At 38.2% G+C, this 23,600-nt stretch overlaps 1 protein-coding gene across 2 annotated transcripts in view; it reads right to left on the bottom strand.

Moving 5' to 3' along the window:
• The window catches only part of LYPD6 (LY6/PLAUR domain containing 6), a 75,784-nt gene extending 52,291 nt beyond the window's left edge, over window positions 1-23,493 (bottom strand). The window contains exon 1 of one of the 2 annotated variants that reach the window (XM_067549893.1): window positions 23,402-23,493. The gene's annotated coding sequence lies outside the window, so the exon portion shown is untranslated. Of the gene's footprint in view, window positions 1-22,197; window positions 22,239-23,401 lie in introns of those variants that run through there. The other variant, XM_067549894.1, reaches the window with a different exon arrangement.
• Window positions 23,494-23,600: the final 107 nt, after the last annotated feature.

Here is a 23,600-nt window from a genome sequence, read left to right on the forward strand (position 1 = left end):
CCTGGTATAATTTCACTGAGAATATCATCAGGGTCCTCTTATTACCATGGGAACAGAATCTGCCCTTGCTTATGCTGCTGTTACTCCAATTCCACTAGCTTTTCTGGAGTTACTCCAAATTTAAGTTAGTGTGTGAAGGTAGACATGGCCCCTTTATTGCCTAGGTTTTCCACGTGATGTGTGAGGTTTTTCTTTTTCATACTGTAATTTTTATTTTATTTTAGAGAACCTACCTCATCTATGTGAGCTTCTTTTCTCCCACCTTTCTCCATTGGTTGGCTCAATTTATAATACTGAATCACAAATAAAACTAGCGTCATTGCTACTTATTACCCAGGGCCACCAAGGTGTATTTAAAAGGCAAAGGCATACACCTACCTTTGTACATGCTCCCATTATCCTAGTCTTAACGTCAAGACTGGCTGTCTTTCAAAAGATATGCTTTTGCTCAACCAGAAGTTATGGATTTGATTAAGGAATCACTGGTGCTATGCAGGTGGTCAGACTACATGACCATATAGTCTCTTCTAGCCTTATAAATCTATGAATCCATGAACCAGTTTGTTAAAAAAAATACTTTATGTGCCTACAGAACATTGAATATGAATAATAACTGACATACTGCCTTTTTGAATATGCATCTGATACACAGCATTAACAAAATAAAGTACGCCATCTAAACAAAACACAAACAGCCATGAAGCATTGATTAATGTTCATTAATAGACAGGAAAAACATTTGGCAGATTATTTCACAGAGACTTCCATTGACTTCAAAGATCTTTAGGTCAGGCACTAATTACATTCCTCCACTGCAGAGCATGCAGCATTTCTTCCTACAAAGGTTGAATAATGACACGCACCACAGCATGATTATCCTTACAAGGCATACTGGAATTTCAGCATACCTGGTGTCCAACAGATTTGCCCACAGAACTCTTACTCCAATATCCATGGTAGTTTTCCATGTACATTCTTATTTATCGAGCTTTGTTTGTAGTTAGACTCCTCTCAATTTATATCCAGTTCCTGAATGGATACTTATGACCCTACCTTGTCCTTAATCACTTTAAAATTTCAGCTTTTTACCCTCTGGTCAAAAATGCTCTGGTTTCTAGACTTTATACTAGAACATAAAGACCTAAGGTGAAATCTTGCACCCACTGAAGTCAATTGGAGTTTTGCCATTGACTTCAGTAGAGATAGGATTTCATCACTGAACCTGTCCCCACTGAAGAAAAAACACCCATTGGGCTTTCGTGGGAGCAGGAGCAGGCCCAAGTTAAAATGTCCTTCACTCATCAAGGTCGTTACATGTTCAAGGGCCCAATCTTGACTCATATAGGTGATCTGTACTCACATAAGTAGCCCCATTGTTACCAGGAAACTATTTGTGCAAGAGTTATACGAATAAGCTTTGTAAATTTGGGTCCCAAATTTGCTAGATACATAATCAATTAAAATACAACAATGATGATTGAAAAAAACACCAAACAGCCTTATACTGAGAAGAAAAGATAGAGAATGAAAGTACCATAAAAGAGAGCTCTAGGGCCTGGTGCTGTTTCTTCACTTAAGTCAATGCTATTGATTTTAATGGGAGCAGGACCGATCCACTAAAATGAGAGTTGCAGTGTTACATTTAGAAAGAATAAAGTCAGTTTTAGGATTCTGTTCTGTGGATGATGCATGAGCCTGAATGGAACTTAGCTCATTCTTTCAGAGTTGTGTTGGCTCTGCAGTGCTAACATGGGGTAAGGATCATTAAAAATCAGTATAATCACTCAAAAATCAAACTAGACATAGGGAGCAGCTCTGTTGAGTAAAACAGTGGCCTTTTTACAGTCACTTTTCAGAGAAGAGCCACACAAAGTGCAGCTTAAGCAGTGCATAGGACTTTGTTCAGTTCCTCTACACTGGGGTAATATCATCCACAGAATACACACAGTGTGTCTGAATCTGGAGTTGCCTTCAATTTAACCTAAAGAAAAATACAGCTGCAAAGATGTGGTAGGTTAAGCTATGCAGTTACAGTGCTTGAGAGTGAGGGGAACCTCATCTCTTTGAACTTCTTCCTAAATCAGGGAGCAGTGTTAAAAGTATCAGGAATTAATTAGAGGGCAAGTTTCAGTGCAGCTGTTTAAGTGATTGATCACAAGCATGCTTTTCTTCCTATTGCACTGTTTACAAGAAAGAGGATGGAAAAAAAACATGCACCTAAACTGGTTCATCCAGCATACGCATTTACCAGTCATTCTCTTTAATGTCTTTTGCTTCAAAGAAGAAGTGAAAACAAGAAAGAGAGAATAAGAATAGCAAATGGTTGCTCAGGATAAAAACAGATGTGTGAGAAATTAGACAGAATATTAAAAGGACAGGAAAAGTCCCAATGAGCAGAATCTAGCCCAAGGTTTGCATGCATCATCATCTCAAATGGAGGAAGATTTAGCACCCCTCTTCCCGGCCCATTCACCACTGGTATACAAATCTGTATTCCTTTATTTTCTTCACGTAATAAGGAGAATAAATCACAGAAGCAGTACAGGTCTGACCTCCCCTGAACTGCATGTTTCTGTCTAGATTAACCCCCTGTAAAAGTCAAAGCTTTACATTCCCATTACTATTCAAGAAAGATTGTTTGGGTGAAGAATTTTATCAGCGGCCTCTAACTTTATATTCTTGGAACGAAAAGGGACAACTATGACAGAAAAGCAGTGGCTGTAATTCAGGCTACGTCTGCAGGTGTTCTTATCTACCAGTGCAATGTTTTCCTGCCTCTCACCCTGCCATTTATTTAAGGAAAACCCAACAACACAAGCAAACAAAAACACTCATGATGGAAATGGGTAAACTTCATATTTAGATACTGTAATAAGTCTCAGGATCCCTGACAGAGCATTTCCCACAGAGCACATGCAGGGAGATCAAAGACCATAAAAATAAGAAAATAGACTTGAAATAAAATTTTCAAAAGTGCTTAAAGGAGAACATTTTCAAAAGCAGCTCATTGTCTTAGGAGCCTAAGTCCCAATTTTCAAAAATGACTTAAGTACACAGGAGATTATGGGCTAGATCCACAAAGAGGACTTACATTGCTGAGGCGAATGCCCAACTTCGGGTGCCCTGCCACCAGTGGACTCCACAGTCCTGAGTTAAGTGCCCAGGTGCTCTACACAATGCATGGGGAGAGCTGGGCTCTGAGCCCTGGTCTACGCTTACCTGCAGATTCGGCGGCAGTCGACAGGAGTTACGCAAGCTACGCAGAGTAGCTTGCGTAACTCCCGTCAACTGCTGTGCTTCCCTTCTGTGCACCGTCTTCACTGCATTGTGCCGACGGGAACTGTGTTCCCATTGACGCAGTGCTACGCCACTTGAGGGGGTGGTTTACTAACTTCGACTTCCTAATCAATTAAGCGGGTCTACAATGACCACTCAATCGATCCAGAAAGATTGATCTGGCGGCAGTGACTTTGCCACCATCAATATAGACATACCCTGAGACTCACTGCAGCAGTTTTTTCTACAGTATAGACAAACACTCAAATATCGAAGAATGTGATTCACAGAAACCAGCAAGCTGAGCAAAGAGCCATCTGCTAGCTAGTAGGAAACACGGAGGAGCAGGGCAGGGCACACCTACCAGACGGGGCCCCACAAGTGAACGAGAGGCAGGGAAATGCCTAGTTTGGGATTCCTGCCTGGGCTTAGAGGCAGAGCAGCTTGCCAGCGTCAGCATTTAGGCAGTTTTGTGCATGCACACTGTCAGAAATGTAGGTGCCTATAGAATTTAACCATTGACAGCTGAACGGGGGTTTGAGGATCTAAATTTTGGATGTAGGTGCCTAAAATGGCAGTTGGTTGTCTAAATCCCTTTGTGGATCCATGTCTAAGTCACTTCTGAAAATGAGACTTAGGCTTACACTTAAAACTTTTCCCAGCACAGCAATGTTGGCTAGAGGTGTGATTTTTACCAACACAGTTATGCCATTAAAAGCCCTAATGCAGATGCAATTACACTGGTATAGAAATACTTACCGGTATAGTTTATACCAGTTCCCCAAACCATCATAAGCTACACCATTCTAAACATTGACATAACTGCATCTATAATAGGAGATTTCCGGTTTAAATATACCAGTACAGTTAAACTGGCAAAGCTTTTCAGTGTAGACAAGGCCATAGGATCCTAAGTCACTTAGTCACATTTGAAAATTTAACCCTTGATCTATAGATGCAAATGACCAAAGGAAAAATGTGACCTATTAACCATTTTGTATTAAGACTCATGATCCGATACTAGTAATTTTAAATAAATGTCAATATTCCCTAAAATTAAGCGGATATTTATATTTAATTTTAAATGAATTATTTGGAACACTTGGTTTCTATGAAGCCTTAAGCCATGTTGCTATGCCAGATATATGATGTAATATCAACTGAAGTTAAAGTTCTGATACTCTGCCAGTTTGCACAGTAATATTAAATGAAGGCAAAATGAGCTTCCTGCACTAAATTGAAAACAAAAGAGCAGTTTATTTAAATGTGTGGCCCTCAAGGTCAATAGAAATTTACAAGTGTCTAATTCAAGGCAAAATTACTATCTTATCATATCAGCAGCTTTCAGACTATACTTGCACAGCACACAAATCTAATGCAGGACACTGCATATCATTACAGTATTGTACTGGATAAAGAGACACAGAACAACCTTGACAAAATGAACCACCCAGTGAAATTTGTTTTACAGGCTTTATTGCCTAGTGGATCATTTTTCAAATTCAGAGCACATTATGTAGTCTTTGAAGACATATTGTAAACTGCAACCCCAATTAAAATAAAAATATAGCAGAATAGAAGTGTTACCCTTTTTACATGAGGAGAAATCATTTAAGTTATTGTCTACCCCCGTTACTAGTCTGCCCTGATCTCCCCGGAGTTCAATCCTGTGATATGCAAAGTACTCTCAAATTCCCTTCTTAAATAACAATATACAGATAATACAGATAAAAATGCTGAACTTGTTACAGGCCACCAACAAAAACAAAACCAACAAGTTCATGGGTGGGAATAAGTCTCAGAACTCCTGGCTCCCAACCCTGTGCCTTAACCAAGAGACCATCCTTCCTCCTGACAAAGGAGTGACACAATAAATCCCTGACCCAACAAACATTTAAGCATGTGTTTAACCACAGTGGGACAACATACAAGTGTTAAAGTTAATCATATGATTAGGTTCTTAGCTAAACTGAGGCCTATCTGAATGGTATGCTTGATCTTAGCAGAAACAAATTGTATTGTAGTTGGGAGACAATGTGACCTGGTGGATAGCGTACTGGACTTGGGACTCTGCCACTGGCCTTGGTGACCTTGAGAAGTCATTTCACCTCTGTGACTCAGTTTTCCCATCTGTAAAACAGGGGCAAGGATACTGACCTCCTTCGTAAAGCAATTTGACATCTACTGATGAAAAGTGCTATAGGAGCTAGGTATTATCTTTATTTTTCTGAAATATCCTCAACAGGTTTTTGTCTATCAAAAGAAGAAAGAAGGTTTCTTTCATTAGAATTGCTGTAATAGTATTCTTATTCCTTACCCTGTCTTTCACCAGGCAAAAAGTCACAACAACAACAAGATTCAGCTTCATTTTGTATAGCATTATGATGGGGCAGTGGCCCACACTGGCCTGTAAGGAGTTAATAGAGCCCTAGGATGGCTGTGCCAGAAGCAGCCAATTAGAGAGGGGCTGAGAGGCCTTGTGAGTTTTATCGTAAGCTTTTCCTAATTCTGAACCACAGTAATGAAGTTATCTGTTTGTTCTTAAAATAACTATTATTACTGTTATTCTTTATGCTACTATAGCGCCTAGGAGCTCCAGTCATGGACCAGGACCACACTGTGCTAGACGCAGAACACACACAGAACTAAAACAGGCTCTGCTCCAAAGAGTTTATAATATAAATGTAAGACAAGAGACAACAGATAGATACAGACAGACGAACAGGGGAATATAAGAAAACAATGGGACAAAATTGGGCTGTATGGTCTCAGCCACCAGCAGCCTCGCCACTGAAAAATGTGGAGTATTTGTAAGTCTAAGTAGGGTTGCTGACCCTGTCACAAATGGTTTGTAATAAACACAGCTTCAGAAACGCAGCACAGCTACACACTGCTGTACTAGAGAACTGCTATAAATGAGAAGCCATAAATAAAATGATGCCTGGATTCCCCTATCACCCGGTGACACACAATGGTAATGAAGAATGGCAGGTATACCACTAGAGACTTGCTTCTGTCAAAGCCCATACGTTTTAATGGCCATGGATATAAACCAGCTAAAGAGGAAGCCTGATATCTTATTAATCTTAGTTCTTCAAATCACATTTTTAAAAGTTGCACATGGCCATATAGTTACCTTAATTACCAGATGGACCACACTTAAACAGCTTTGTTTTTGCCAGTTCCAGAAATTCCTTATTCCATGAATAGGTATTATCTCTCCAACTGGCAAAAACTTTCAAAGAAGTAGAAACTTGAAGTGTGACTTTTGTATATGCCATATGGTCCCTGGTTTAAATATTAACACATTGGAAAATTTTATTTTTGCTAAAACAATCACACTTTTAGCCTCCATAAGTATATGTATGGTAGCATCAATCAATAAGTGTGTAAAGAAACAGCTCCAAGGGAATATGAGCACTACAGCAAGCAACAATGAAACAAGTAGGTGTGTGGTGATTTCATTATCACTAAGAAACAGGAGGTTTGAGATAAATCTTAGAAAATTATGTCTTGTAACTACAAAAGCCAAAGCTCTCCAGCATTCTAAGCAGGCAAGAATTAAGTGCTCAGATAACAATATCAATTATAAATACAAATGGATCAAGGTTTGATACGGGCACTCAAAGTTTAAAATCTGAACTTTATTTTAAATCATTATTCAGCACTCACATTGCGAACTAGGGCCTGAATCTATAGTTCTTTCTCAAAAATCTCCCATTGGAGTCAAACATTTTAGCTAAATGAAGAATGTAGGATCTCACCTGTTTGAATATTTATGACATATGGTTACATTTTATCGACAGAAATATTTAACTTGAATTTATTATTAATGCCTAATAATAATTAGTAATAAAACATAATTGGTCAAAACATTTTGACCAAAAATAAAAACTTTCCTGAAAGAAAATATGGCTTCATTGAAATCAAATTTTTCTGTGGGAAAATGTTTTCCAATTGGGAGAACTGAAAATTTTGGTTGAAATTAAGATTTCATTTTGAACTGACATTTCAAAATAAGATGGACATTTTTGTTTCATTTCAACTTAAACTGTCATTTCTCTTCAGTTTTTGGATCAAACAAACCATTTTCATTTGGGGAGGGGACTGTCCCATTCTCTCCCTTCTGTACTTCCTTACCCTTTTCCCCCCAGTGGATAAGTGTAGGAAAAGGGAGGAAACACTTTTTATACTTTACTGTTTTACAACTGGGAAAAGTATATTTTCTAACTTGTTCCCCCTTTTTCCAGTGGAAAAAGGAAAACAGTTTCTCAGTCAGAAATTTGTAAAGGAATTTTTCCTCATTAAATTTAGCATTTTCCAGCCAGCTCAATAAAATAAAAATAGCGATGAATAATCCCCCTGAAATAAATAGGAATGAGTTGCTACTCCGAGTAAGTAAATGTATCAGAATCTGAGCTTCAGTTATTACTGAACCATACTGGCTCCTTGGTCATTGAATAAAAATTCCTCTTGGAACAAGGATAGACTGTGGCCTGTAACAGAGATGCATGGGATATATTGGGTCTCTTGTTGTTCCTCAAGAAGTTCAAGCTTTGTAACGTCATGCTTAGACTCAAGTCACAAATCTCAAACTAATGAAAAAATATCTAAATGGACACATAAAAGCTGTATAGCAATGCACAGAGCTACACGAATGCAGTCTCCAGGCACAAATTCAATGCAAATACAGTGAGTCTTATGGATACCAAAGTCCAAAGAGTTTCAGATGGTCTACTTCGCAGTCAATTCTACTAAGTAGGCAGACCGCCAGCAAAATCCGGACCGCCAGATGCTTTTGAATGGACCGTAAAAGCTTTTTGTTTACTTATTATCATCATTATTGTTATTGTGGTTTGAAAAATGTTTCTCTGGAGTCTGGGCCTTGACTATACTTTGACCAAGAAATTTGAACCGTGACAAACAATAATTGATTACGCTGGTCTACTAAATAGAATGCTTCCGTATCTAGTACCAATTCCCGGTTGTCTCTGGTGAAACTGGAAATATGGTCATTTAATAGTTAATGTAGCTATGTAAAATGTACAATTTTTGTACTTGGGGTGTTCTCAAGGCAGATGGTCTTTAAAATAGGCTTCACTGTATTTTTCTATACAAGGTAAGTGCTAAGGAAGGGCTCCATGATCAAGAATACATTTCACCAAATAAAGCCTCAACAAAAACAAGGAAACAAAAGGAACAAGTTTGAAAAGAACAGCAGTATAGCAGCCACAGGCATTCAGAACACATAAGTCAGGCCCCACAAAATCATGAGGCTTTCAAAAGTACAAAAGTTTTTATTCTTTTTATTTGCCTTCTGGGTTTTGTCTAATACGATTGACATTTCCAAGCTTTTTCCCCCACAACTATAAGGGCTCGAAACTTATATTAAAAACTGGTATTCTTGTGCAATCACATGACTCCAAGAGCAGGGGCTTTAGGGAAACTGCCCGTGATAGTGTGCTTGGAGGGATGGGCGGCCTACTGGTTAGTGCACTCAACTTCAAGCTCCTTGCTGCTTTGTCAGGGCAGTAAAGGTGCCTGTTCCTGATCCTAAGCCAGGAATCGTCTGCTCTCCTCTCACACAAGCCCTTGACCCTTAAGGGGGTATGGTAGGAGGATTACAGCCCTCCCCCTCTACCAGATCCCATCCCAGGGCCCTGTGGTAACCAATACCAACAGAGTCCTCCCTACAGCAAGTCCAAGTCTGCTGCCCTGGGCTACTTCCTACCTATAAGTCCCTTCAGTTTGGGGCATGGCCCCTATAGTCCAAGCAGTCACTCACTTAAAAAAAGGCATCCAAAGGAGCAGGGCCCTGCAGGACCCGACCCTCTGGTTCTCAACAGGAGTGGCGGTTGGAAAAAGGATTGCCTCTGGGCCTCACCTACTCTGTGGTCCCCTCTCCTCCCTCCATCTGGCTTCCTGGAAAAAGACTGTTCTCTCCTGCAGCCTGTCCACCACCCTTTGCCTGAGCTTCGGAGCCCCTCTGAATTCATTCCTCCAGGCAGTGTGTGCTCAGCAGGCCTAGGGGAGTGGGTACCTGGGCTCAGTATTGCCTTGCAGTCCCTTCGGGGCCCAGTGTGGGGTTGGTACAGCCCAGCGCATACCAAATATCACAAGACTCATGTTGAAATCACAGGAGTTGAGAACATAGGAATAGACACAATGTAGACGTAAAATACCACAGATCATGACAGGATTCACTCGCACACATATAGGGCCCAGGGCTGCAAACACTTACAAACAAGGTGTCCTTATTTATTTGAGCAGTCCCAGCAAGGACTATTCTGTGTGCAAGGGTTTGCAAGATCAGGACTGTGAGACAGAATCTTTATATATGTCCTTTCTCAACCCTTAACTATTCAGAGAAGTTCAACATCTATAATTATTAATGGTCAGTATACAATAGATATTGGCAAGCTATAGGATTACATTTCAAACCTCGTATTTCTAGGAAAGACCTAGTCAGGAGTAAGAAAATCTAAGACTGGCATTTTAAAAGAGATATAAACAAACGTGCACTACAGTATATTTGACAGGGTTAAGAAATTTGGCATAGGCAGGCTAAACATGTAATTAAAAAGAATGTAATGGCAAGGAAAGCTGCCATAATTACATTGCAGCTTTTCTAATGTTGACAAAGCTACTTTTAAAATCTTTTAAAAGCCTTAAAGGCCAGTCAATTGAAAAAAGAAGGGAAAAATCCCAAATTCTTACTTATCATTAAACAGAGCCCAGTGTAATGAAAATGAAGTATACAAGAAAGCATAGCCTTCCTCGAAAACACACTGTAGTTTTCTCTTTTTCAAAACACCCACCCGCTTCCCATTCAAATCCCTTGTGTCTTTTTCCTGTGAAGCATTGCAACGAGTATCTACCACATAATGTTGTTTACTTTATATATAAAGCTATTCAAAAGTAGCAAGCATGACATATGGGATTTAAATAATGTTTACAATCTAGCCTGCACAGAAAAAGTAAGCTCTCCAAAGCACTCTGCTGTCCCAGTCTGCTTCTCCTCACTAAACATTGTCCATTGTCAATTTTGTTGTGCCCTTGATTTAACTTTTTGACCACCAATCATGCAAACACATATTACCTTGTTTATGACCATGAATAATCCCACTGAAGACTAAACTCCTTGGGATGGTGAGCATAACCAAATTCACCACTGGTGTAAGCCTATTTTGCCACTTTAAATTCAATAGACTGGCACCAGCTTACCCCAGCAGTGAATTTGGCCCAAATTTTTTAGTTGTCTGGAAAGCATTATGAACATTTACTGTGCTACATAAATAATAAAAACAAATAATAGAGATATTTCTATGAAATGAGACATACAAGCTGAAGATAAATAAAGAACTTTAAACAGACCGGCTACTTTTTACATTAATTCTTTGGTTCACCAGCCATTGTTTAATTTTGAAGTTTATGTTAACAAAAAACTCTAAGGAAAATATCTTCTCTTTACTAAGTATTCAAGATCACAAAAAATTAATGCTTTTTAAATTCCACCCTCATAATTATTTCAGAACTCACCATTAAATTAAGAAACTAATCTATAATGTTAATATAAAGCATAATTTTTTTGCTGCCATATGGAACTTCTACAGATTATAAAGTCTGTTAAACATCTGTTTTGATAGTACATGTATTTAAACATTCACCACATTTCGGTTTTAAATTATTATAATATATAACCGAGTATAGCTGTATAGAAATGTGAATTTTAGTAATAACTAGACCTAAAATTTCATTCATTTTTATGTCAAAAACACCTTCACCTTCCCATTTTCACTGTTAAAGTAAAATAATTGTATATTTTTGTTTTCTTTAATTTGTTTATTTAGATTCATAGAACAACCATCAGACCCTCTAAGCACTTAGGCAAATTTTAAAATTCCATTTCATACAAGACAGTTACACACAACAAATCCAGACAAAATAAACCTCATGTAGTAAAACAAAAACTGATAACCCACGACATATTAGCAAATGATATCCTTTTCAAATCAACATGTGTGTCAGACAGTTGCATTGTTTCATTCATAATTGCCGCACATGTAAAAGATATAATTATGTTGTATCACAAATTGGCCACAAGAGTGTGTATTTGTTTCTGTTTGCTACACTTAAAACACTCAAAAGCAGCACACCACATATAAAGGTCCAAATTTATAGGGTCAAATCCCAGATCCACTGAAGTCAGTAGTTCTGGCATTAACTTCAATGGGCTCAGAATGTCTATTAAATGTGCTGACATACTGTAAAATTAAAATTACAAAAATTTCAGAAGTTTTAAAGACCTAAGGAGGTTGCTTCTGTTCATGGAAGTGCTATTTTAGGATGCAAATTGTACACATTCTTATATTTAAATTTGCCAAAACAAAGAACACACAAATATCTGAACTACAAGAAAAAAAAAATAAGGGTGCAATTCCACTCATAAGACTTCCAATAACTAGGTTTAAATTGAACTTAATGTCTTTAATTCAGGCAATACATCTGACAATTTTATGAAAGAAAAAAAACTTAATTGGAAGATTTAGAACTATGCAGTATTCACAAATTTTCAGTGCAAATTGTCAAAACTTTGATTTATACAGAAAGTGTTTCATTTCTTCCTCCACACGCAAGTTCATTTTCAGGTGACTAAAAGCTCTATGGATCCCATTATCTAAAGTTCTAGTAGCCAAATGCAAATCTACAGTATTTCTACCTGATCAGAAGGGAGATTGTGAAATGCTCAGGGAGATTACAAAGATGATATAAAAATAAAAAAACTCAGTAAAAAAGGGGGGATTTCAACTATCCCCATATTGAATGGGTACATGTCACCTCAGAACAGGATGCAGAGATAAAGTTTCTTGACACCTTAAATGACTTCTTGGAACAGCTAGTCCTGGAACCCACAAGAAGAGAGGCAATTCTCAATTTAGTCCTAACGGGGGCACAGGATCTGGTCCAAGAGGTGAATACAGCTGAACTGCTTGATAACAGTGACCATAACATTATAAAATGTAACATCCCTGTGCGGAGTGGGAGGGGGTCACCAAAAGCAACCCACCATGGTAACATTTAATTTCAGAAAGGGAAACTACACAAAAATTAGGAAGTTAGTAAAACAGAGATTAAAAGGTACAGGGCCAAAAATGAAATCCCTGCAAGCTGCATGGAAACTTTTTAAAGACACCATAATAGAGGGTCAATTTAAATATATACCCCAAATTAAAAAACATAGTAAGAGGACTAAAAAAGTGCCAGCATGGCTAAACAAAGTACAAGAAGCAGTTAGAGGCAAAAAGGCATGCTTTAAAAAATAAAAGTTAAATCTTATTGAGGAAAATAGAAAGGAAGAAACTCTGGCAAGTGAACTGTACAAATTTAATTAGGATGGTCAAAAAAAGGATTGGAAGAAAAGCTAGCTAAACACTCAAAAAGTAACAGCAAAATTTTTTTTCAGTACATCAGAAGTAGGAAGCCTGCTCAACTACCAGTGCAGCCACTGGATGATCAAGATGCTAAAGGAGCACTCAAGGAAGACAAGGCCATTGCAAAGAAACGAAATGACTTCTTTGCCTCAGTCTTCATGGCTGAGGAAGTGAGGAAGATTCCCAAACCTGAGCCATTTTTTATAGGTGACAAATCTGAGGAACTGTCCCAGATTGAGGTGTCTGAGGAGGTTTTGGAACAAATTGAGAAGTTAAATAGTAATAAGTCACCACGACTAGATGGCATTCATCCAAGAGTTCTGAAGAACTCAAATGTGAAATGCAGAACTACTAACTCTGGTATGTAACCTATCATTTAAATCAGCTTCTGTACCAGATGACTGGAGGAACGTGCATTTTTTTTTAAAAGGCTCCAAAGGCGAACCCAGTAATTATAGGCCGGTAAGCATAACTTCAGTTTGAGGCAAACTGGTTGAAACTATAGTAAAGAACAGAATTATCGGAGATATAGATGAACACTATCTATTGGGGAAGAGTCAGCATGGATTCTGAAAAGGGAAATCATACCTCCTCAAAAATTCTAGTAGATTGGTGGAGTCAAGCAGCATGTGAACAAGGGTGCTCTAGTAGATATAATGTACTTAGATTTTCAGAAAGCCTTTGACTAGATCCCTCACCAAAGGCTCTTAAGCAAAGTAAGCTACCATGGGATAGGAGGGATGGTCCTCTCCTTGATCAGTAACTGGTTAAAAGATAGGAAATAAAGGGTAGGAATTAATGGTCAGTTTTCAGAATGGAGAGAGGTAAATAGTGGTGTCCCTCAGGAGTCTACACTTTTCAACATATTCATAAATTATCTGGAAAAAGGGGTACCCAGTGAGGAGACAAAATTTGCAGATGATACAAAACTACTCAAAATAGTTAAGTACAAAGCAGACTGCGAAGAGTTACAAAGAGACCTCACAAAACTTGGTGACTGGGTAACAAAATGGCAGATGAAATTCATTGTTGATAAATGCAAAGTAATGCACATTGGAAAACATCATCCCAGTTATACATATTAAATGATGAGATCTAAATTAGCTGTTACCACTAAAGAAAGAGATCTTGGAGTCATTGTGAATAGCTCTCTGAAAACATCCACTCAATGTGCAGCGGCAGTCAATAAAGCTAACAGAATGTTCGGAATCATTAGGAAAGGGATAGATAAGACAATAGAAAATATTGTATTGCCTCTTTATAAATCCATGGTACACTCAGATCTTGAATACTGTGTGCAGATCTGGACATCCCATCTCAAAAAAGATACATTGGAATTGGAAAAGGTACAGAGAAAGGCAATAGAAGTGATTGGGGTATGGAACAACTTCCATATAAAGGAGAGATTAATAAGACTGGGACTTTCAACTTGGAAAAGAGACAACTAATATATAGAGGAATATAATAGAGGTCTATAAAATCATGACTGGTGTGGAGAAAGTAAATAAAGTGTTATTTACTCCTCCTCTTAACACAAGAACAAGGGGTCACCAAATGAAATAAATAGGCAGCAAGTTTAAAAACAAAAAAAAAAGGAAGTATTTCTTCACATAAATGCACAGCTAACCTGTGGAACGCTGCCGGAGGATGTTGTGAAGGCCAAGACTATAAAAGGTTAAAAAAAGAACTATATAAGTTCAAGGAGGATAGGTCCATCAATGGCTATTAGCAAGAATGGGCAGGGATGCAAAACCATGCTCTGAAGTCTCTAGCCTCTGTTTGCCAGACGCTGGGAATGGGCGACACAACAGGGGATGGATCATTTGATGATTGCCTATTCTGTTCATTCCCTCTGGAGCACCTGACAATGGCCACTGTCAGAAGACAGTATAGTGGGCTAGATGAACCATTGGTCTCACCCAGTATGGTCGCTTGTATGTTCCAAATACAGATCTAGTTACGACACTAGGGCCTTTATTTACTGATCCCTCCACCTGCACCGAGCTCCATGGACGTCAACTTCTCTCCATTGTGGAAGGCAAACCACAAAGAGCTTAAGCCAGAATTACAGTATGAACCATTTATTATGTGAAAATAAGACGTCAATTTGTGGTATATTAGTGCAACACTTTTCAGTGACATGCTTTAAAGCAATAAATGAAGCATGTGTGATGCTGGAAGGGAACAGGGATTAAAGTTAGCAATATCCAAGTACCTAGGGGGAAAAAAATCACAAATATTTTAACATGGCCAAAGGGCTTGTTTTAGAAGTTCCAATTCATAGGCTAAACAACAAGACTGGAGCATGTAAGTTTAGTTTAATTATAAAAGGGATATTTTTAACTGTCCTTACAATACTACAAGTGCCAATAATCAAATGTAATAAACTATAAAGTAGGAAAGATCATGAGAATCCAGCCTTGTTCTCCTCTGAATGCAAAAAGCCAGGAAAATTCAGAGTTTACATAACCCTGAATGTAGAATTCAAGAATCTTACTTTTCACTTTGGTGCAGTAGAGAAAGTTTCCAAATTTGCATCTTTCAGTTTGTTAACCAGTTCACATATTTCTCTTCTTTTACACAGTGATTAATTACACATCTTAGTTCAGAAATGCCACTGAGAGAACAAAACCCAAGTAATTTTATAAATTACCACTTTGGAATACTTAACCTGTATGCTGCTAGCATTTTCCCAACCTAATACATTCAGTATAGGAGGGCACCATTCAACATCCATGGTAGCCAATCAGTAAAATGTATAGAGTACAACTGTTCTTTATGATGTTTTCCCTTTGTATTACAGTTAGGGGGACATGTAGCTAGCCATACATATAATAATAAAAGTAGTAGTAGACTGACTGATTAAACGCCTGTCTCCAAATTCTGACAAGACTTACACTTCGTTTAACTCCATTCAAGACTGCAGGTTGCAGAGGGTATAGAAGAGGGCAGAATTTGATCCCTGAAATTTAAATATAATGCAGAATGGTTTCTGTGAAGCTTGGATGCATATGAAGGAGGAAAAGTGAAATATGACATTTATTTATAATTGACCTATGCCCTGCCCATTTACTTCAATGCAAACTCCCATTTAACTTAATGGGAAATTGGATTGGGTTTATTTTGAAATGCTGCTGATGGAGCAGTAAATTAGAAAGGTTATATCCATACCTTAGATAAATTCAAGGCTACTGCTTAATATTCCGAGTGTTACAATTCAGCAGATTGTAAACTTTTCAAGTGAGGACACTGAATGAGGCATGTGAGCTCTACTGTAATAGAAATAAATATTAATACCAAAAATGCTATTACAGTGAATTCAGATAAAGCAAAACTCTACTTATATTGAAGCAGGATGTTAATCTGGTATAGTTTCAAAACCATACAAAGCACAAATTGCAACACCAGTTATAAGGGACCTTTGCTTATTGCAAAGTTCTTCAGTGACTTCAGTACAAAAGAGGGCTATTGTTATTATTAATCATTTGTATTATTGTAGCACCTAAAAGCCCTAGTCATTGGACCCATTGTGCTAAGCACTGTACAACCACTGAACAAAAAGATGGTTCACTGTAAGTTCCTTCAGCATGCAGACACAGCAAAATATTTAAAGGGCTCATGGGGCAATGTGGTCCACAATGAAATAACACCACTTACTGATTTGTATATCTTCTGCATACAAATGAAAACCTCAGAGTTTCCATGTTAATATGAAAAAAAATATATTAGATACAATATAAAAGTATACTCATACTGAAATGAAAAAGATTCCTTACCTGGGACATCTGAAAATAACATTTCCTATGATGAAAATATGATGCATATAACGTTAAGAATCAAATTATTTCTACCCACTGGAAAAGCACACCCAACATTCCATAGAACATAGTAAATGAGACAGGGAAAACAACAGGGTAAAGTTTATATGAGCATTACTATTACTCTAACACTTAAAAAGAAAAATCAGTAAGTACTAATTGTGGTATGAAAATGTGAGTTCCCCAACAATTCATGTAGGAAAATGTCATTCAAAACTAAAAGAAAATGTTGAACTATGGAGACAAAAGCCCAACGAAACAAATATGAAATATATTTGTGTTATTATGCTATAAGGCTGATGCTCTACTTTGATTATAGTATGGGACAACATTGTCTATAATGGAAATCTATCCACAAAATAGTGATTTATAAATTTATCCTACAGCCTAGGCACTGTCTTCTTGGCTTTCCACTTTGTAAACATGTTTTCTTAATGGGAAGCAATCTGTCACCATGACAGATGGCCATTGTATAAAATAATAATCTTGACCAATGTCAACCATTCCTAAGATTTACCCAGAGGTTGGTCAATGAGGAAGTGGATTACATGTTAATTAAATATATCTTACAGTATCCTAACAATGCATTATATCTTACTGAGTAATACAGAACCAAAATATAAGGAAGGTATCTGGCCCACAGTGAACTGTGTCGAGAAGATCCAAAGAATGAACTACATAGCTCACATAAATCATCTCATAGCCCTTTACTCACATAAATTATCCCACTGACTGAGTAAAACAACCTGATAATATCATAGTCAAGGAATTTTTGTTACTCATATATGCTGTGTTGCACTAACCAAATACAATGTGTTAGTGGTAACTACAATTCAAAGCCCACAAATAAGACCTCAGTAGTAGTCCTGCTCCCATACAACATTTCATTGTAATAAAATGGAATTATATTTAAGAAAGTGTGGTGATTATTTTTCGCTCATTAAACTGTATTCTTATTTCATTGTTTGATCAAACTAGTTTTCTTTTTGTTGTTGATGATGCTTCTGAACTTGGAGAAAATGAAACAAAATTAGGCTCAGTATAGAATATCTTCCTTGCTCATTCTAACTCATCCGTATTATTGCCAGCAAATAAAATTGAAATATACCTATTTTTATGGCAAAATTCTGCTCTCAGATGGAGGTGGCGGATTTCAGCTCCAACTTTCTACTCTCCCTGACTTCACAGAACATTCTTTGATATCACTGTAGAATTCTACACACACAGAAGGAGCAGAATATCAGAGTCAAGAGCCATCATGAGAACATGAGTTAATAATACGGACTGATCATCTTAATTGATAACTGAACTTTCACGCACGTTCCATATAAGAATAAGTCCTCAACTTTAACACAGCAAAAAGAGAGAACTCTCCCCGTGCAGTCTGTGTAAATATAAGTTTAAAAAAAACTAACAGAAATCAAGGGGCCAAATTCTGCCCTGATTTCTGCCTCATGAAACTCCACTTTGGGTTTGACTGGATCACAAGTCTGGGCAGAATTTGTTTCAGGCTGTTTGAATACTCCATTCATTTTATCTAAGATGTAATAAGATGTGCTGTTCCTCTGTTTATTAAAGTGGTATCCCTTTCACAAGTGACTTGCCTCTGTATTATTTTAATTTTGTTCAATACCTAATAAATATTAACTTAGAGACATAAGAAATGTACTTGTGCCATATTTCGTTCAATCCACAGTAGCAGTGTAAGTTTAATAGGTACCTGTTCACCATATATTTCATGTACTTACACATAACTTACAAACACAACGGACAAGAAATATTACATGGACAAATGATTTCTAGTCAGCTTGCGCCTCTGTGTTTTTTAAAATGCTAATGGTGCTCTGTACTGACTGATAGGCAGGAATACCTGCATGACTATTTCAGTTCTTTCTTAAACGTGCTTTGTAGGTACTGGACAAGGAGAAATAACGTTAAATTTCTATACTAGAAATCCAAAAAAAAAAAAAAAATCAATATATTTTAGGGGCCTGAAATCAGTGGAGTTACATTAATGTATAACTGAACTAACGTAGTGGTGAAGCATCACTGATGTGCCCATCAGTATTTATTTCTAATGCAGTCAAAGCAGTAGGATCTAGGTGCCAAATGTACTTTCTACAGCAATAAAATTTAAAATTCAAGAACAAAATACAGTTGTGAAGAAACTGTAGTAAGAACTTATGAGACCCTCAGGCTGTTCATATTAAAAATTGACATTAAATTTCAACAGGAGAAAGTGCTATGGAGTTGTATGATCACGGTAAGTACATATTTGTATTTGTAAGTACATATATTGGAATCAACCCTGCCCACTAGGCATGTTTGCTCGGTAGAGAATAAATATCAGACTTGCTCCAAGATCTTGATCTTGCAAAGGGATCGACGTGGTCATAAAAACGTGCTCACAATCTCTTTGCAAGACTGGGGCCTAACATATTGTGAATTTAACAAACATGTATGTAGTGATGTTGGCATATAGGTCCTATTCCTGAAAATTGATATTCTTACAAGTAGTCCCATTGACAGACTACTTGCATGTGTAAGGACTACAGAATAGTCAATATACTTTTCTAAGCCTTTGCTACCTAGAAAAAAAACTTACAAAAAGAAGTTAAATTTATGTATTATGGAGTACTTTGTTAACTAATTAAAAAAGCAAGCTATTTTTATTCTATAGTAACAATATTTACATTATTATAAATGTAAAATGTAATTTTCCATTCTAAATAATTTTTACTTCAGAGAAAGTATAATTTAGCAGTAACAATAAAATTTGCACTCCCTGCAGTTTAGAATACAAGGTCTCATCTCAGAAAGGAATTTAATTTTATATATATTCCAGCACTAAAAATCATTTGGATATTTTTACATTTTAAAAAAAGCAATAAAAAAAGACAGGTTTAGAATCTTTTTTCAGCAGTACTGTAATTCTAGGAAGGCCTCTGTTTTAATGTGAGATTTTGAAGACTATAAATCCATGTAGCAGACTAGTTCTTTTTGCTATTTTTGAAAATAAAATGTAAAGAATTTGATTTTCATAATTAGAAACACAATTATATGCACAGTTACCTGGCTAATATGAATGCACAATGGAATTGTGTATGTGAATTAAATAATAAATGGTCAGTTGAATGTGGAAATGTCCAGTTACACATTCAATTATCAATCTGCACACTTAATTGTAGTAAATGCATAGACAAATTAGTCATGCATTTTTTAGCATAATTGCATATGTCTAATTTTAAACATCAGGCCCCAAATCACTAAGAGCTAAACCTTGCTCTCTTTGAAGGCACTGACAAAACTGCCATTGATTTAAATGGAAGCAAAATCAGGTCTTAAGATGTTTTGTTTTATAAATAAGAATGTTGATTAAATCAAATGGAAAACATTGGGAGTATTTTTAGAGCTCTTTCAGTGCTTCACAAGTATGTACTGGCAAGAACTGATTCATAGTCTATCTAATGTATTGGATGAATGAGTTGCTAAATAAGTCTTGGCACAACACACCATTAAGACTGAAAAAGCATTGTAATATATTCACTCAACTGTATCCACAATGACCGTATAGATCATAATAGATGAGAGGGACCATTATGGTCTGAAGCTCACACATTCAATAAAGTAAACGCTGCCAACAAGGCTGTAGAATTCACCCACATCACCACATTTTGAGGAGATTCCATAACCTAATACAAGTTTCCAAAATCATAGTATTCTGTATTGAATAGGGCCCCATCAGACTAATTACCTACAAAGACATTTCTAAATAGGTCTTGACACAAATTCTACAACAATTCATTAGTATTATATATACAGTAAATTACATTTTAAAAGATCCGTAATTACATATTTCTAGTGCAACATGGATATGAAGTAAATTATTATTTCAACAAGAAAACCATTTAATTACATGGTCCTCAAATGCAAAGGAGATTTTTAAAAATTGTATTTACACAAACATTCATTAGAAAGCATATATGGAATATATTAAATCCAAATAACTTCATTAAATTAATTGTACAGTTTTAACATTATAAGAGAAAGTCAGGAAACAAACTATTAAGATTCCTTGAGTATATTCATTTCCAGTATTTTTAAAACTGTGCTATCAGAATCCTAGATTAATGAAGTTTTCTGCATTTACTTTCCATGTATTTATTTTTTAGAAAGAAGAAAGACGCCCCTTTGCTACCCTATGGTAACATAATCTAAGGGACAGATATTTAAAGACTTTGAGGGAACCTAAAGACGCAGATAGGCCCATAGAAGGATTTTCAGAAACACCTAGGCACCTAACTCTCAAGTCTTTACAGGAGCATCAGTTGATATCTCTAAGACATGTATTGACAAATGCAGACTTCTTCTGAAAGAACACACATACACTGCATTTCTTCTGATGTATAAACATTCATGAGGGAGAAACCCTGGTTCCTCTGAAGTCAATGATAAAAGTTTCATAGACTTCAACAGAATCAGGATTTCACCTTCAAACTAAGTGAAATGTTAGATTACATATATACAATAGTTTTCAATCAATCAGTCAGACTTTATCAATAGTCAACCCATTTTTTTCAAATTTGTTGTGGAGATCCTCTTCACTGAGAATTATTTACAGTCAAAATTTCAAAGCTTAGCTATTTTTAAATTGGCCATATGGGGAAAAAAAGTGATGATTATTTTAAAGAGGGTGGAAAAATGTTTGGATTTTATATAACCCACACTTTTTGCCTTGTATTTTATATCTATCTGTGTATGCATTTCACCAGGTGGAAAAAATCAAGGGCTGAAAAGCTTTGTTCAAATTTAAAGAAACCATCTTTGACCAGAGACTAATATGAACAATTTGAGTCTAAAAGATTTCTAGAGAGTTGACCATATGAAAACAGGTTATAATTTAAATTATTTTTCATCATTAACTATAGCTTTCCCTACCAAATGCTCATTATAATATCTATTCACAAAACACAAAGTGATCATCAATTCAGACGGCTTCCCTTTGTTTTGTTCAATTGACACAGCAAAATAAAATGAAGTAAAGCTAGGATTTTTACCCTTATCTTTGTAATGAAGTTAGATTCACATTCAAGCATAGTTTCTGTAGTTGACTAACAACAACACATTTGGCTGCAGTATGTTTTCCGTCAACAGCAAAAAATCCCTATTCACCTTTTCTCTCTCTCTCTCTCCTCCTCCCCCCCCCCCCAAAAAAAAAAAAAAACCTGACAGTTTGCAGCGCAAACCATACTCGGACTGAATGAACTTATTTTCTTTGGCTCTGAAGTTCATAAACTAAACTAATTTGTATTTTACCAGCTATAAGCGCCTGAAGTTCGCAAAAGAAGAAAAATACACAGACACACTGAAGTTCCTCAAAGAAGAAAAATTGTGCATTTCCAAACCCTTCGAGCTGCCCAACCCCTTGGACTATTAAACGACAATAACACTACTACAGTGTGCTGTGAGAAGCAGACACAGAAGGGAAAATACAGCTCCTGAGATGAACTTGAAAATGATAAGAAGTTACCAAGCATTTCATCTGTTGCTGTTTTGAAAAATATCTGGGACACAGCATGCCCACAGGGCCCGCTCAGACTGCATGTGCGCCATCCTCTGCACTTGAACCTCCTTTTCTTTGTGCTCAGACACTGGGAAGAAGCTTTACTCACCAAAGCAATGCACCAACTCCACCCTCCAGCCAGCCAGCCTCCCCATCCCACGAATGCACGCAGCTACTACACAGGCTGCGCGCAATGCAACAGTCCTGCTGTGGAACGCTCGGCCTGCCAGGGCCCCGGGCTCTCACCTTCAGCCAATCCAAAAGGCTAAACTGCCAGGGAGCTTTTTAATTGGCTAGTCAATTAGCGTGGCTGCCTAATCAGCTGTGAAAAAGAGTCACGCGGCCAGGCTAGCAGCAAAGCAGCTTGTCATTTGCCTGTAAGGCAGGAGGGAAAAGGAGGGACAATAAAGCCGGCGTGGAATCAATCCTCTTTGGAGAGACCTACCTGTTGCCAAGGTCATCCTCAGCTCCACCCAGGAGCTGTCTGTGTCCCGGGGACAGGGCCGCTCTTGGAACTGCGATTCCCCTCAAAGCTGCCACCAGTCGTGTGGGGAACTCATTTTCCGCAACCCTGCTGGGGTTTGCATTTTCCCTTCTCACGCCACCCAACAACACCCTGCCCCTCTTACAACCATCCTGGACACCGAGCCAAAGCCCTCCCAGACCCCGCAACAGGCAGCCCTAATCTGCAGCTGAAAAAACCTGCCCAGCACCTCTCTACCCCAGTGATAAGCGACCCCAAACCCGCCCACAGCCCACAAGAGAGGCGCTCTGAACTTTCCCCGCGAGCTGCCAAAAACCCTCCCACGCCCACCACGGCAACAAAAAAGTGTCATCCAGCCCCCAACTGCCCCAGCCTTTACCAGGCCACCTGTCCAGTGCCCTGAACCAAATCCTTCCCACCCCAGCCTGGGACAAGTGGCCGGAGCCCTCAAACTGCCCCTGCTCAACAAACCCACCACGACGAGTTGACAGACTCCTCCCCCCCCCCCCCCCGCCAAGCCCCCGCCGGCTGGGCCCCGATGCTCCCACGAACCCCAGCTCTCTCTCATCCCTCGGGACAAGGGACCCTGTTTCCCACCTGTCTCCCACGCCTTTATGGGAGGCAGGTGGGAAACTGGGCCAGCCCAGCTGCCCCCCCCTTCCACCCGCTGCCCCACCGTGTTGCACCCCAGTTTCGCCCATTGTCTCCTTTCACACCTCCTGTTTCATCAGCTTCTGCGCTGTCTTCTCACGCCCGCTCCATTCCTCCTGCCACCCCGGGCTCCTTCACCCCGCTCCCCCTTGTGTCTTCACCCCCCTTTCACCCTTACCAGAGAGAAGCGAGGCGAGCCCAGGGGCAGTGACAGCTTGACAGAGCCCTGCTCGCTCCCAGAGCACTGCGGTGTTAACAGCCGGAGCCTGGACACCGGCTACCTTCGGAGGGAACCAGCGCCGTGTGCACACAAACTGCACCATCTGCCCTTTGCCGCAATGAGCGGAGAGCGCTGCCGGCCATTGCGGTCCGTTCTG

The sequence above is a fragment of the Emydura macquarii genome, unplaced genomic scaffold (genome assembly GCF_026122565.2).
Source record: "Emydura macquarii macquarii isolate MOO-44397 ecotype Brisbane River unplaced genomic scaffold, CSIRO-AGI_Emac_v2 contig_1253, whole genome shotgun sequence".
In the NCBI taxonomy this organism is placed as follows: domain Eukaryota; kingdom Metazoa; phylum Chordata; order Testudines; family Chelidae; genus Emydura; species Emydura macquarii.